General features: G+C 40.1%; 2 protein-coding genes across 24 annotated transcripts in view; both read right to left on the bottom strand.

Annotated features, from left to right (window-relative positions):
* Positions 1 to 4,202, bottom strand: part of BAZ2B (bromodomain adjacent to zinc finger domain 2B) — a 240,185-nt gene extending 235,983 nt beyond the window's left edge. For 20 of the 21 annotated variants that reach the window (XM_068245677.1, XM_068245680.1, XM_068245684.1 and 17 more), the window contains exon 1: positions 3,882 to 4,201. The gene's annotated coding sequence lies outside the window, so the exon portion shown is untranslated. Of the gene's footprint in view, positions 1 to 3,881 lie in introns of all 21 variants that reach the window. The other variant, XM_068245688.1, reaches the window with a different exon arrangement.
* Positions 1 to 13,699, bottom strand: part of LOC137525027 (uncharacterized) — a 301,925-nt gene that overhangs the window by 11,360 nt on the left and 276,866 nt on the right. The window lies entirely within an intron of this gene.

Below are 13,699 nucleotides of genomic sequence, written 5' to 3'. Positions count from 1 at the left end.
GTTAAATGTCCATATTTAAGCCCAGGAACATACATTTTCAAAAAATGCAGTGAACTAGCATCCTATAACAGGTTAGCAATGGCAGCATCCATGTTTCACTGAAAGCAACTGTAATTTAAGGTCATCACAGAAGATGTGAGAAGATTTGCTTGAGAATGGAAGAAAAAGAGGTTCTTTTTGGTAAAGGCTGTGAATGTGTGGAAGAGTCTCTTGGAGAAAAAATGATTGAATATTTTCTTAAAGTAACCTAATATAACGGGCTACTTACATTTCTCATAATAAAATATCACTGATTTGAGCATTTATCCAATTCCTATAGAGTCATTTTTCCACGTTGAAGCAAAGAGCACCACATTTTATCCAGGATTTTTCTGTCTTATTCTGGATCAGTTGAGATTTTTCTTGGCCCATCTCTATGGACATATGGCTTTTTTCAGCTTAAAGGAAGAGAATCACTGAGACTTAGGACTTCAGATTCTTTAGAATCACATCACTACAGAGATTCACCACTGGTACACTAAAGAGATTAACTGATATTTAGTGCTCTACAGAGATTTGCCATTGGTACACTACAGAGATTCAGTGATATTTGCTGCTCGACAGAGATTCACAGATATGATGTTACAGAGATTCACTGATTCGCTATTTAGTACACTACAATGATTCACTGATATTTGCTGCTCTACAGAGATTAACAGACAATCATGATGTTACAGAGATTCACTGATATTTAGTGCTCTACAGAGATTCACAGATATGATGTTACAGAGATTCACTGATATTTAGTTCACTACAGAGATTCACTATTGGTGCACTACAGAGATTCACTGATATTTGCTGTTCTACAGAGATTCACTATTTCGTACACCTCAGAGATTCACTGATATTTGCTGCTCTACAGAGATTCACAGATATGATGTTACACAGTTTCACTGATATTTAGTTCACTACAGAGAGTCGCTATTGGTACATTACAACGATTCACTGATATTTGCTGCTCTACAGAGATTCACAGACAATTATAGTGTGATGCTACAAAGATTCACTGATATATAGTTCACCACAGAGATTCGCTATTTGGTACACTACATAGATTCACTGATATTTTCTGCTCTCAAAGATATGATGTTACAGAAATGCGCTGGTCACTGCAGAGATTTTCTATTGGGTACACTTCAAAGAGTCACTGATATTTGCTGCTCTACAGAGATTCACAGACAATCATGATGCTACAGAGATTCACTGATATTTGCTGCTCTAGAGATTCACAGACAATTATGATGTTATAGAGATTCACTGATATTTGGTGCTATACAGAGATGACAACTATGATGCTGCAGAGATCATCTGACGGTAGCTGCTCTACAGAGATTCACAGACACTTATGTTACAGAGATTCTCTGATATTTGCTGATATTTGCTGCTCTAAAGAGAATCACAGACACCTATGTTACAGAGATTAACTGATATTTTTTGCTCTTTACAGACACGCATGATGTTACAGAGAATTTCTGATATTTGCTGCTCTACAGAGATTCACAGACAGTCATAATACTACAAAGATTCATATATATTTGATGCTTACAGAGATTCACAGACAATCATGATGCTACAGAGATTCACTGATATTTGCTGCTCTACAGAGAGCCACAAACAATGATGATGCTACAGAGATTCCCTTATATTTGGTGACCTAAAGAGATCCAAAGAACATTATGATGCTAACAGGTTCACTGATATTTGTGGGATTCAGTGGAATTTGGTTCACTACAGAGGTTCCCTGATATTTGGGTCTCTACAGAGATTTACAGACAATTAATATGCTACAGAGATTCACTGATATTTGGTACATTACAAACAGGCACTAATATTTGGTGTGCTACAGAGATTCACTAGTGGGAATATCTGTACTGTATAGAGATTCACTAGTGGGAATTTCTGTACCGTATAGAGACTCACTGATATTTGGTATGCTGTGAAAATGCACTGACATTTGGTGTGGTAAGATGATTCATTGGTATTTGGTACTACACAGATATTTGATTCACTAATATTTAGGATAGTAAGATGTAATGATATGCTACAGAGACTCACTGATATTTTATTTGGTACAAAGATTCTATAATCCCTTAGTGGACAGAGATATTGCTGGCAGCATCACCATCATCATTTATGGCCCAATATTCTCACATGCAGATTATAAGACATATGCAGTGTAAAAACAAAATGGATAAAAGTTTTACTAGCGGCACAAAACCTTTATGAACCCTTCCACACTATGATACAATGCAACCGACTGCAATAGTAACGGATACATAGAAATGGACAATATTAATGGACATTGCAATGTACTATATTGCATGAAACATTTCTCAAGCTCTCCAGAGGTAGCAATTGCTGATTGGATAGGTAAGCATAATCTAAATGCTCTGACATCTTCGATCCATCGCTGCTCTACCAAACATGAGCGCACTGATGTGCCAGGCATTTATGTTTCCTGACAAAAAGGGCAGAAGTACATACAGACATTACACAGACATTTCTAGATTTGGATTAATCAGTAGGGGAACTATAGCAATCACACAAGATTTTCCATTTTTTTCAGATGTCAGTAATGAAGAAATACAGTACATAATAATAATACTGTCCTGTCCAAGTACTTATTTCACTTTCTGATAGCACCTGGCCAGTGGCGCCTACAGGAATCAAAGAGATGAGTGATTGGCCTGATCAACAGTCTGTCGCCCCATTTCAACACGTATCTTAAAGGACAACTAAAGTAAGAGGGATCTGGAGGCTGCCATATTTATTTCCTTTTTAAGCAATAACAGTTGCTTGGCTGTCCTGCTGATCCGCTGCCTCTAATACTTTTAGCCACAGCCCCTGAACAAGCATGCAGCAGATCAGGTGTTTCTGACATTATTTCCAGATCTGAGTACATTTGCTGCATGCTTGTTTTTGGAGTGATTCAGACACTACTGCAGCCAAATAGATCAGCGAGGCTGCTAGGCAACTGGTATTGTTTAAATGGAAATAAATATGGCAGCCTCCATATTCTTCTCACTTCAGTTGTCCTTTAAACTAGCAATAGACAAAAAATAAATTCCTAATAGCCCAACAGATTATTTACCGGTAGAAAAATCTACATTTTACAGCACATTCGGTACACATTAGAGTCTCAATGTCAAGTCGACGTGTTACGGATATACAGAACATACATTAAACTGCTGTGATTTCAGATGATAAATGATCCATATGAAATTAGTAGGTACATTGGATATAAGGTAAAAGATTGTCAGTCGGTATACGGTATGCCCACAGACATGCAACCACTGACAGACATTCATGAGAAGGACCTAAATCATACTGTTACATTGACTTTCATTTCACGATTACTATCTCCCATCATTCATCTGCTATTCTAAAACCGATTCCAAATTTCCCAAGTGGATCTTATGGGGCTTCACACCTGCCAGGAACGTCCATCCAATCGATCCTCCCCCTTATCTGCCTGTAACTTGTGTGGCCAGCGCCTGACATCGGATGCAATCAACAGCATGAAGATGTGATCCCTTCTCAGATAACAATCATCAACATATCAGATACGACGTAGCAGCAAAAGCATGACGATCCGTCACAGCACTAAATATACATCACACGTAACACAAGATAGATTTCCATGCCTAATAAGAAAAGGAAAAAAAACATACAACAAAAAAAACTTTACTGACGTGGCAAAGGAAAACAAAACTGCCCATTTAAACTGCTCTACGAGGCTCCTCAACCGCCATACACTCTCTCAGATACAAAAGAAGAAAAGAGATTCCCTCCCCCCCTTGCCAGTTGTCTGGAAAAAGAAAGATTGAACTTGTAGTGCTTACTGTGGACAGTGGATTATTCAGGAAGTAGCCATAATGCTCTTGCTCTCTCATACGGTACTCCAAAGCCAGCCCAAGATACGTCTTCAGTTAGGAAGGAAGGATGAAAGAGCTCATACTATTATGCTCTGCTCTTCCTGACCCCTGAGGTCAGCAGATGTCTACCAGAACGTTATATTAAAGGCATGTGAGCAGAAGCCATGGACAATGACCTGCTTGTTTTAACAACAAGCACATCTAGTTAGCGCAAGCTGCTTGTCTGCTTCTTCTTCCCCCTTCTATCTGGCTGCCTCTCTCTCTCCCTCACTCAGAACATGGCTGTCTTATTCAGAGATTAGCAATTATTGTAATGAGACACTGTCGGATGAGGGTCAAATAGTGCTTCCTGCAGTTTACACATCTTGATTTCCTGGTAAACAGAATGAAAGGCAGGTGGAGCACTAGGATTAGCTGTACAGCCAGCCATGGTGCTCGCCTCAGCACATCCAAGCCTAGGTGAATTATACTGTCTTGAAGAGACTGCACCATTTTACTGTACAGAAAACAATTTAAAAGGCTGAGATGAGGAGAGGAGAGGAGGGGGGTGAGGGACAGGAGAGAGACAATGGTTACACAGTGCACTTATATGTGTGGTTTGCGTATCTTCTCCCAAGCTCAGGACAGGACCAAGTCTGTCAGCGGTAGCGGAGGCAGTGGGTGTGTTTAATGTTCAGCCTTCTGTCTCTTCTTGTGTATGGGATAAACTGAAGTGCGGGAGGGGGGGAGAGGACAGGGAGACGCTACTGCCAGTGTTTGTAAACTTCACTTAAAGAGGAACTGTAGTGAAAATAACATAATTATCATTATTATTATTGATTTATAAAGTGCCAACATATTCGGTGGTGTGAGAAACAAAGTGAGAAGCAAACATGGGGTACATAATAATACAGACAATGGTGTACACCAATATACAAGATACATAATTAGTGACAAAATACAAAGATGATACAAAATACAGAATACAAAATACAGAATTGGTCATGACAGTGATAAAAGTAACATGATAAATAAAATGTATAATGATTTCCAAGACATAAAAGTGGGAGAGAGCCCTGCCCTTGCCAGTTTACAATATAAATGAATATACTTGTTTGTTTACAATATTCACTTATAGATTATTTAGTCAGTGTTTGTCCATTGTAACATTTTTCCTCTCCCAGATTTACATTCTGAAATGAATCACTGGTGGTGACATATTTAGTCCTGCCAGGTGATCTGTACGGAATGTTCATTTACTGAGAGTTCTATGCACAGAGGGAGATACTGGTTGCTTGGCAGTTGGAAAAAGCCGTTATTTCCCACAATGCAACAGCAAACTGTCAGAACCATGGTCATGACATCACACTGTAGGAAGGGGTTCACCACAATATCAGTCATACAGATCCCCCTGATAATCTATTTCAGAAAAGGTGAAGATTTCTCATGGGAAAGGGGGTATCAGCTACTGATTAAGATAAAGTTCAATCCTTGGTTACAGTTCCTCTTTAACTGCTACTCCCTTTATAACATCCTGCATCAGCCAAGTGAGAGTTACATTACCTAAAGCAGACCCAAACCAAATATGAAATTAAAGGTACTTCCAGAAATAAAATAATTATATGTCTTATTTATTTATGTTATCAAGAGTGCATATGGATGAGATGGACAACAAACACAATAGTGTCGGCGAGAGAACAAAAATGATGGGTATGAAACTGAAAATTACCATTAAAAGCATGGAAATCGTATAGCAATTTTGCTGTTTTGAAGATGGACTGTAATAAAAAGAACATAATGAATACATTTTTTTACAGTATTCATTTATAGATTATTTAGTCAGTGTCTGTGAATTGTAAAATCTTTCCTGTCCCTGATTTACATTATGAAATGTATCACTGGTGGTGACATCCTTAGTTCTGCCAGGTGCAGCTCTGTGGAATAATTGTTTTTTGCCTGGTCTCCTAGAAGGTCTACAGTAGGAGAATTCTGCATAGCTAAACAGCCTAGGCTAAGCATCGCTGGGGGGTGGGGTGGGGCTACATACCAATAGAGAGTATTATATAGATAAAGCACCACTTGCTGTATCTTATGATGTTCAATAAAGGATCTTGATTTTTATCACACGCAGGGAGTGCAAGATTTTGTTCAAGGATCTACATGCTATTATTTTCCATGCGAAAACAGGAAAAACCCGAAACTCTGATCACCAAGATCCCAAAATGATCATTTGATGACTCACAAACGGTCATTTCAAGTTCTTGTTGAGAATAATTTGCAAACCATTTTAAAGGGAATCTGAAGTGAAAATAAACTTATGAAATACTGATTTGTATTTGTAGTACAGCTAACAAATAAAACATTAGCAGCAAAGATTTGAGTCTAATTTTGTTTCCAGTAAAGGAAGAGTTAAGAAACTTCAGTTGTTATCTATGCAAAAGAGCTTGACTGAGCTCTTTGACTTTCAAAGTCGCAGAGAGCTCTGTCTTCTGAAGCTTATTATCTCAAGTGTCAGTCACTGTATTTTGTTTTTTCTGCAGAGGAAAGTTCAAAAAGTCATTAGCCTGCTCTGTAAAATCATTTAGAATGCTGAGTAGTGTGTGAACTGCAAATATTAGAGAACGATGCAGTTAAAAAAAACAACTATATAACTGAAAATAAAATAATATTTTTTTGCTACTAATGTTCTATTAATTATACGTACTACACAACCAATTCTTTATATTATATTTAGTTTTGCTTCAGTTTCACTTTAAAATAACTCCAAGGTGATTTTGAGATAAGATTTCCATCCTTTTCAATTGTGTAAGTTTCAGTTGTTTTACATTATTTGCATACTTTAGTAACAAACATTTTATCAATCTGATCAATAAATGAATCTGATTATTAAGGCATTCTGAAAATCAAACGATTAGATTGCTATAGGGCCAGGGCCGCGCTATTATAGAGGCAAAGGGGGCAATTGCCCCAGGGCCCCTGAGCTCAACAGACCCCCCCCCCCCCCCGCCCCGAGCTCCCCTTGTCTTGTGCTCCCTGGGATCCCTGCACCGAATTGTCAGAGTAGCAACTTCCCATCTTCATCCTAGCTGGCTACCTCTTCTCCATGACCAGTCATTATGCAATAACAAGCACAGAGTCATGGAGAAGAGGCAGCTAGATGGGATGAAAACAGGGAGCATGGATGGAGCAGCGATCCCGGATAGGTGAGTTGCTATTCTGTCAAAAACAGTGTAAGGGCCCTGCGGATTGGAACACAGTAAATTTGAAGGGCGAGATCTGGGGGATGCTGAGGCTGGTTCAGGGGCCCTAGGGGATGAACATGCGGGGGCAGGGGGCCCCCAGGTTAATTTTGCCCCAGGGCCCTATAGTGGCCCTGGGTAATGCGCAATGCTCCCTCTGCCATCAGTCAAATTGCTGTGCGCTGCCTGCCCATGCCAGTTTTAGCGCTGCTCCGTGCATCCACCCTTTGGACGTTATCTAATGAGGCTCTTTATAGCTGGGGAACACTGCACAGATTAAATAGTTAAAACTAACTAAATGATCTAATAAATCTTTCCTGAATTTTCAAAAACTCTGCCACTAGGCAAAAGTCAACCCTCATCTGGATGGCAGCAAAGCATAGTGATGGTTAGGAAAAGGTTAATGATATAGCGGTTGTGCGATAGTAGTCACCTGAATGTACCTGAGAACTTTTTGTAACAAATCTCAGCCTGCCGGATCACTAAAGCTCTTCAGTGTTCTCTAGTGTCGGACAACCTTTAGTAAATTGGGCCCTTTGTGGCCAAGAGCTCATCTCAGGCTTTTTTTTAATAAAAAGAGGCAGTAAAGCTTTTTACTGCCTAAAAGCTACTAATGCTTACAGTAGCTGCATGAAGAAAGCTTCACTCCAGACACACGTTTTCCTAGATCTGTGTAGGCACTCAGTGCCAGAGTAAGCTTTCATATCTGTAGAAGCTCAGTGAGTAGATGATGTCAAATTAAGAAGGCAGAAGGTCAGACTTTCATTGAAATAGGTTGCAATCTTCTCAGAGAGCTCAGTCTGCCCTCCCCCCCCCCCCCCCCCTTGCAGTCTAAAGTTGCCCGTACACTTGCATGATTGAATCTGGCAGAGAGATAGTATGTGCCCAGGCCCGTGCATCGGAGCAACTGTTAGGTGGTGAAATCAACGCCTTCAACCTCCAGTGTTACTAGGTGATGAGAACCTGTCACATATTGAAGAGAAGAATTTCTGAAGATTTTTCTGACACAGTATTATGACTATTTTGGCCTGTTGCTATTACATGAATGGGCAAAAGGGGAACCAAGACTTCAACAATTTTGTTATAATGGTCCATTAAGTAACCTAAGGACTCTCCTATACAGTAATTTGAAATTCCATTTAATCCATGTGTGTTTATACTTTACAGCCACTGTATATAGAGCTTGCCCAGAGATTGCTGAAAATCGGATTGCTGCCTGCTGGGGCAAAAAGTTGCATTTGCCATTGTCTGGCGAACAGATCTATTTATCCGCAGGTAGTCATACATGGTTTTCTGATGGATAAAGATTCTTACTTTGCTGACACAACAACGACCTACGTTCTGGAATCTGTTAGAATGCCAAAACTGTCTTTGAAACATTAGTAACTGTTTCTATTTGCCAAGCCAATCGATGACAAAAAAAATCTTTAACTGGGGAAGAAAATAGTGTAGAGGACTTAGGCTTGCAGGCTATACGCTATTGATTGGCCAACAGATTACAGCTTCCAGTGGTGCACATATGGGCTGTGCTAAGGATGGATTTTTATGAATATCTCCAACAGAAAATACTACCCGAGGCTGTTTGCTCCTTTAATAGTCCGTATAGCCAGTCTGCTTCTGAATCTCTTAAAGCGGACCTGAACTCCTCACTGCTCCGAAAGATAAGGAACAGCATAATAACCTTTAAAGAGACACTAAAGTGAAAAAAATTGGTTGTGTAGTACGGATAATTACTAGAACATTAGTAGCAAAAAAAATATTCTCAAATTTTTAATTTCAGTTATATAGTTTTTTTTATAACATTGCATCATTCTCTAGTATTTACAGTTTACACATTACTCAGCATTCTAAATGATTTTACAGAGCAGGCTACTGAACTTTTGAACCTTTCTCTGCAGAGAAAAAGAATAATGACTGACAGTTGAGATAACAAGCTTCAGAAGACAGAGCTCTCTGAGACTTTGAAAGTCGTGGAGCTCAGTGGCTCTTTTGCATAGATAACAACTGGAGTTTCTTAACTCTTCCTGTACTGGAAACAATATTAGACTCATGTTTCTGCTCCTAATGTTTTATTTCTTAGCTGTACTACACATACAACAACATTACATCATCATTTTTTTTCCGCTTCAGTGTCTCTTCAAAGAAAAACATTTATTTGTTACAGCTGATACAAGTCCTGCAATAAATCTGTAGTGTGCCTTCCTTCCTGCTTTCATGGAAGCAGACATAGGGTTAACAACCTGTGTTTAAAAAATTAGCTGCTCTGCCAAGTCATCAAGCTAACACAGTTGAGAGATTACAGTTCTGATTAGCCACAGATGAGGGGGACTTAGACAGGCTAAACTCTCTAAATACATACAGGGTGTACTTCTCAATGTTTTCTTTCTGACCTGTTCAGGTCCACTTGAATAAAAACATTTCTAGCCATATGCCCCTAAATATTGTCTGTAACCTAAACTAATGTCCAGCGCTGCGTAATATGTTGGCGCTTTATAAATACAATATATATATATATATATATATATATATATATATATATATATATATTTATATATATAATTTATTAGATTCAGTGTTTGATTTGATTTTGAAAAAAAAAACAAAGACCTATTAACCTCCTCCGTCCCGCCACAGGTGAAATCTACGCCCTGCATGAGGCTGTCAGTCTCTGACAGGGCGTAGATTTTACCCATTCCCGTCAGCCAAGATCATCAATCTCATCATCACTGCCTGGCACTCACTCATGACATGTGCTCTGGACAGGAGCAATTTCATTGGCTGCTAGCCCTATGATCAATTTGAGCCAATCAACGTGATCACAGCTTGAATTCTGGGGGAAAAAAAACCCTGGGGTCCTGAAATGGTTAAAAAAGGGCCTCATCCCCTCCTCCAATTAATGTTTGATTCCCTTGTTGATCAAATATTGAATCATTGATCAGGAATATTTCCTGTGGATGGATCTTAGCTTGCCTTGAGATTCACTTTAAAGCAGACCTGAACATAGAAATTCCTCTCTGTTCTAGAAGATAAGCAACAGCATAACAACCTTTAAAGAAAAACACTTGTTACAGCTTATCCTACAGAGATGCTGCAGAGTGGTTACTTCCTGGTACCCTGGGAGCACAAAAAAGGGTTAACCTCCTGTGTTTACATATTAGCTCACGACTCGGCAGAGAGCTGACAGCTCAATTTACATTAGCTCATTACTTGCTGAGAAGTGAGGATAAGACGGGCCGTTCTCTATTAACACACACAGGGTGGATTTCTCTGTGTTTTCCTTGCCTCCTGCGCAAAAGTTAAGGAACCATTTAACCAATTCCTCTGTAGAGTGTGTTCACACCTTATGCACCACAGAAATGATGGCAGGATGTGGTGTGCAGTAATGAGGGGCAAGTGTTTATGGTGCAATCCAATCACCCTGATAATGGAGTAATCAGATTGGCACCCCCACACCTCGATTGAGAGTTATACTAATATCTATATTTACCTACATTTAACCTGAAGAATCTGAATCTGAAGGGTCCTCCGAGATCTGGTAGCTGCTACCCTGTCATCAATGTTGTAAAATAGTATCAAATAACAGAGAGTGATAGTTGTTTATATTCCCCTCACTGTGAGCGTTCTTTACTTATTTCATACTGTAATGCACACTAGGAACGCTCAGCATGAGATAAGGCACTCTTTTGTGTCTGGTTTTCTATCTTAAGAAAATCAGACAATAGCTTACAATGCAAATGCGTATTTTCAGTATGCAGAAGCAGTGTTTTACTATCTGCAACCACTGAATGAGTATTTTCAGAACACACAATTTTCTAGGATTGATAGTCAAAATACTACCAATGGCATCATCTTTCCATTTGTCAAATTAAAAGAGAACTCTAAATAATACCCTGGACTGGGTGCTAAACAGGAACAAGTACATATTGTTGCGTTTCAGTATAAGTTGGGCGCTGAGTGGTGCCGCTAGTTACAAATTATTGGTAATTTAGCTTACCGATATTTTCCCTAGCACTATCCGACACCCATTCTCATATGAACTCTCCCCTGTATATGCCTAACAAGAAACCCCTCCAGCTGATGCAGAATCCTAACCCCTCCTCTGACTGCCTAACGAAAAACTCCCTAATGTCTAACCCAACCCTCCACTCCCCTGCCCCCCACCTAATGCCTAACCCAAACCCCTCCTTTAAGTCCCTAGGATAAGAATAATTCTGATTCAAAACTTTCTGTCTGTAAAATACAGGCTCTAGTGTATTGGTTGTAGAGTAGTAAGACACAGGATGTTGGCTGGAATGATTTATCTGTGATCTGTGCACACAGGAGCAGCTTGCTAGCAAGTTAAGATTAAAGCATGAGAGCAAACTAGCCAAGTACATCTGTGGGTAACTGTTCTTCAAAAATAGCACCATCATTTGGATATTCTGCTCTGCTCAAAAGCCTCAATTTTATCACGTGAGTTAGGCAAAAAATATCTAAAGCTCACCATACAAACATCAATTTTGATTACCCAAATGCGCCACCAGCCAGCCATTGTGCTCCTTTGGTGCCCCCCCCCTCCCCCCCCCCCTCCCCCCCCCAAAAAAAAGAAAAATGGAAGATCGAGCATCCACTGGCCCCTAAAATTAGCTTCCTAACCCGGCGCCTAAACGACCACTAGTTATATGATCAGCTAAAACCATGTAACCAATCGGCCTATGTCTGCCTCTGGTTCCTCTCCAATGTTGCCTCTAAATTACAAGGACAAAGTGTACTGTAAGGCACTGCAGAAACGGTGTCAACCCAATTACTATATAATAATGTAAAAACCTAACATTGCAACATCAAAGTCCCTAGACTTGCTGACCTTAGAAATAGGACCTATTATGCTCGATGGAATTATCTTCTCTTTACCACGCTGCAACAAAATGCACTTATAAAATTTGTCTGTGAAATCACTAGGGGGCGCTCTCAGCAAATGTGTTTCATGTGCTATATTTACCATTTTTTCTGAAAAAAATCAATAAATAAAAATAAAACAATAGAACTTTGCATGTGTTGCCGTGTTACCTCCTTGGTACCGGCGCTCTGCCGTCTTGCACTGGCTCCTGTGATATTGCTTGGCAACCCTCAAACAAAGCTGATTATTTCCACCTCTCTGCTCCTGTTTTCCCAATAAGCCATGCCATAATGCTCAGGGGGTACTGAGGAGGCACCAGTGTCTGCCAGCCACAGACTTGTGAATATGAATATTCATCTGGCTCTGTGCTTTCTGAATAGTCTCGCTAAAATTATACATTGTATTGGAACTAATTGGAGGGTAAGACACAAACAACCCAGTGAATGAATAACACACACTGCAAACACCAGGGGCATGGATGATAAATGGACACGCTACTGTGCTGTATACCATGTAGAATATATGCACATTATTTTGCAGACTCAAGGGTGACGTTTGGACAATTAAGAAGCATAGACATTCCTCTAAGGAGGTAAGAGAAGCAAACTACCTTAAGTGGTGCCCTCTAGTGGCTGCAGGACACCAGATTCTCACCTTGAATCTGCTACCTGCAGCTTGTGTGGATTTTGGAGAAAAAGAATAAGAACTTGTACAAAAGAGGCAATATCTACTACCGATCGAAGAACAATCAGTTATTGGTGATGATGCTGGTAAGTCTGTAGGTATTCTATATTGAAACAGTTAAAAAGGGGCACCACCATGGGCGCCTATGTTAATAGCCACAATCAGCGGTAATTTGGGTGCTGGAGGCAGACGATAAAATAGCAGGCTACGGCTACAAAAAGAACCAGCTCTGATAAAATTTGCCAGGTAAGGTTAGGTATTGGGAAAGGGGGGGCTGTCTTTAGGGTTTGGTGTCTGCAAGGGGTACTTAGTGTCCTTAGTCTTAGGCTTTTTTTTGGGGGGGGGGGGGGGGGGGGGTCCTTAGTGTCCTTAGTCTTAGGCTTTTGGGGGGGGGGGCTTAGGGTTAGGCATTGCCAGGAGAGACTTAGGGTTAGGACAGGACATGTGTGCATGCTCTGGTACAGTGTCATTTGAATGACTTGCATAAACCGGCCAACTGCACAATATTTGTCCAACAGTTATCTGAATTGATCCGCCAATTGGATCAGGCAGAATACTAGCAAAACAGGCAAAAAAGTCGCTGAAAATTTGGGTACCGCCATAGTCTGTAATTGTGAATTACGGCTATAGTGGCACTCAGTCAGTAATTTGGGCGCCGCCAAAAGACAGTGCCCAAATTACAATAAACACAGTGTCATTTGGCCATCAACAATAGCTGGAAGCCGAATTACCGTACGTCTTTCCTACACTATCCATGGCAGCCTGGAGGGGGAATAGTAATTACCACTTTTTGCAGGACCAGGTGAGATGTTTTTCAGCTTTGCCCCGGACCCAAATTTCCCGTCACCGTATTTACATCTACAGTATGCAAACACCCAATATACCCGATATCATTCACTGATCATCGTTGGGGACATTTTTTACAATGACTGTTGTTTGAAACTGTGAAATCTGTCATCTGTCGGACGTTTCAAATGTCTTTTATACATGGCTTTAGTTTTCAAAGC

Source organism: Hyperolius riggenbachi, chromosome 7 (assembly GCF_040937935.1).
Source record: "Hyperolius riggenbachi isolate aHypRig1 chromosome 7, aHypRig1.pri, whole genome shotgun sequence".
Classification (NCBI taxonomy): domain Eukaryota; kingdom Metazoa; phylum Chordata; class Amphibia; order Anura; family Hyperoliidae; genus Hyperolius; species Hyperolius riggenbachi.
This window is presented reverse-complemented; position numbering and strand designations above follow the sequence as displayed.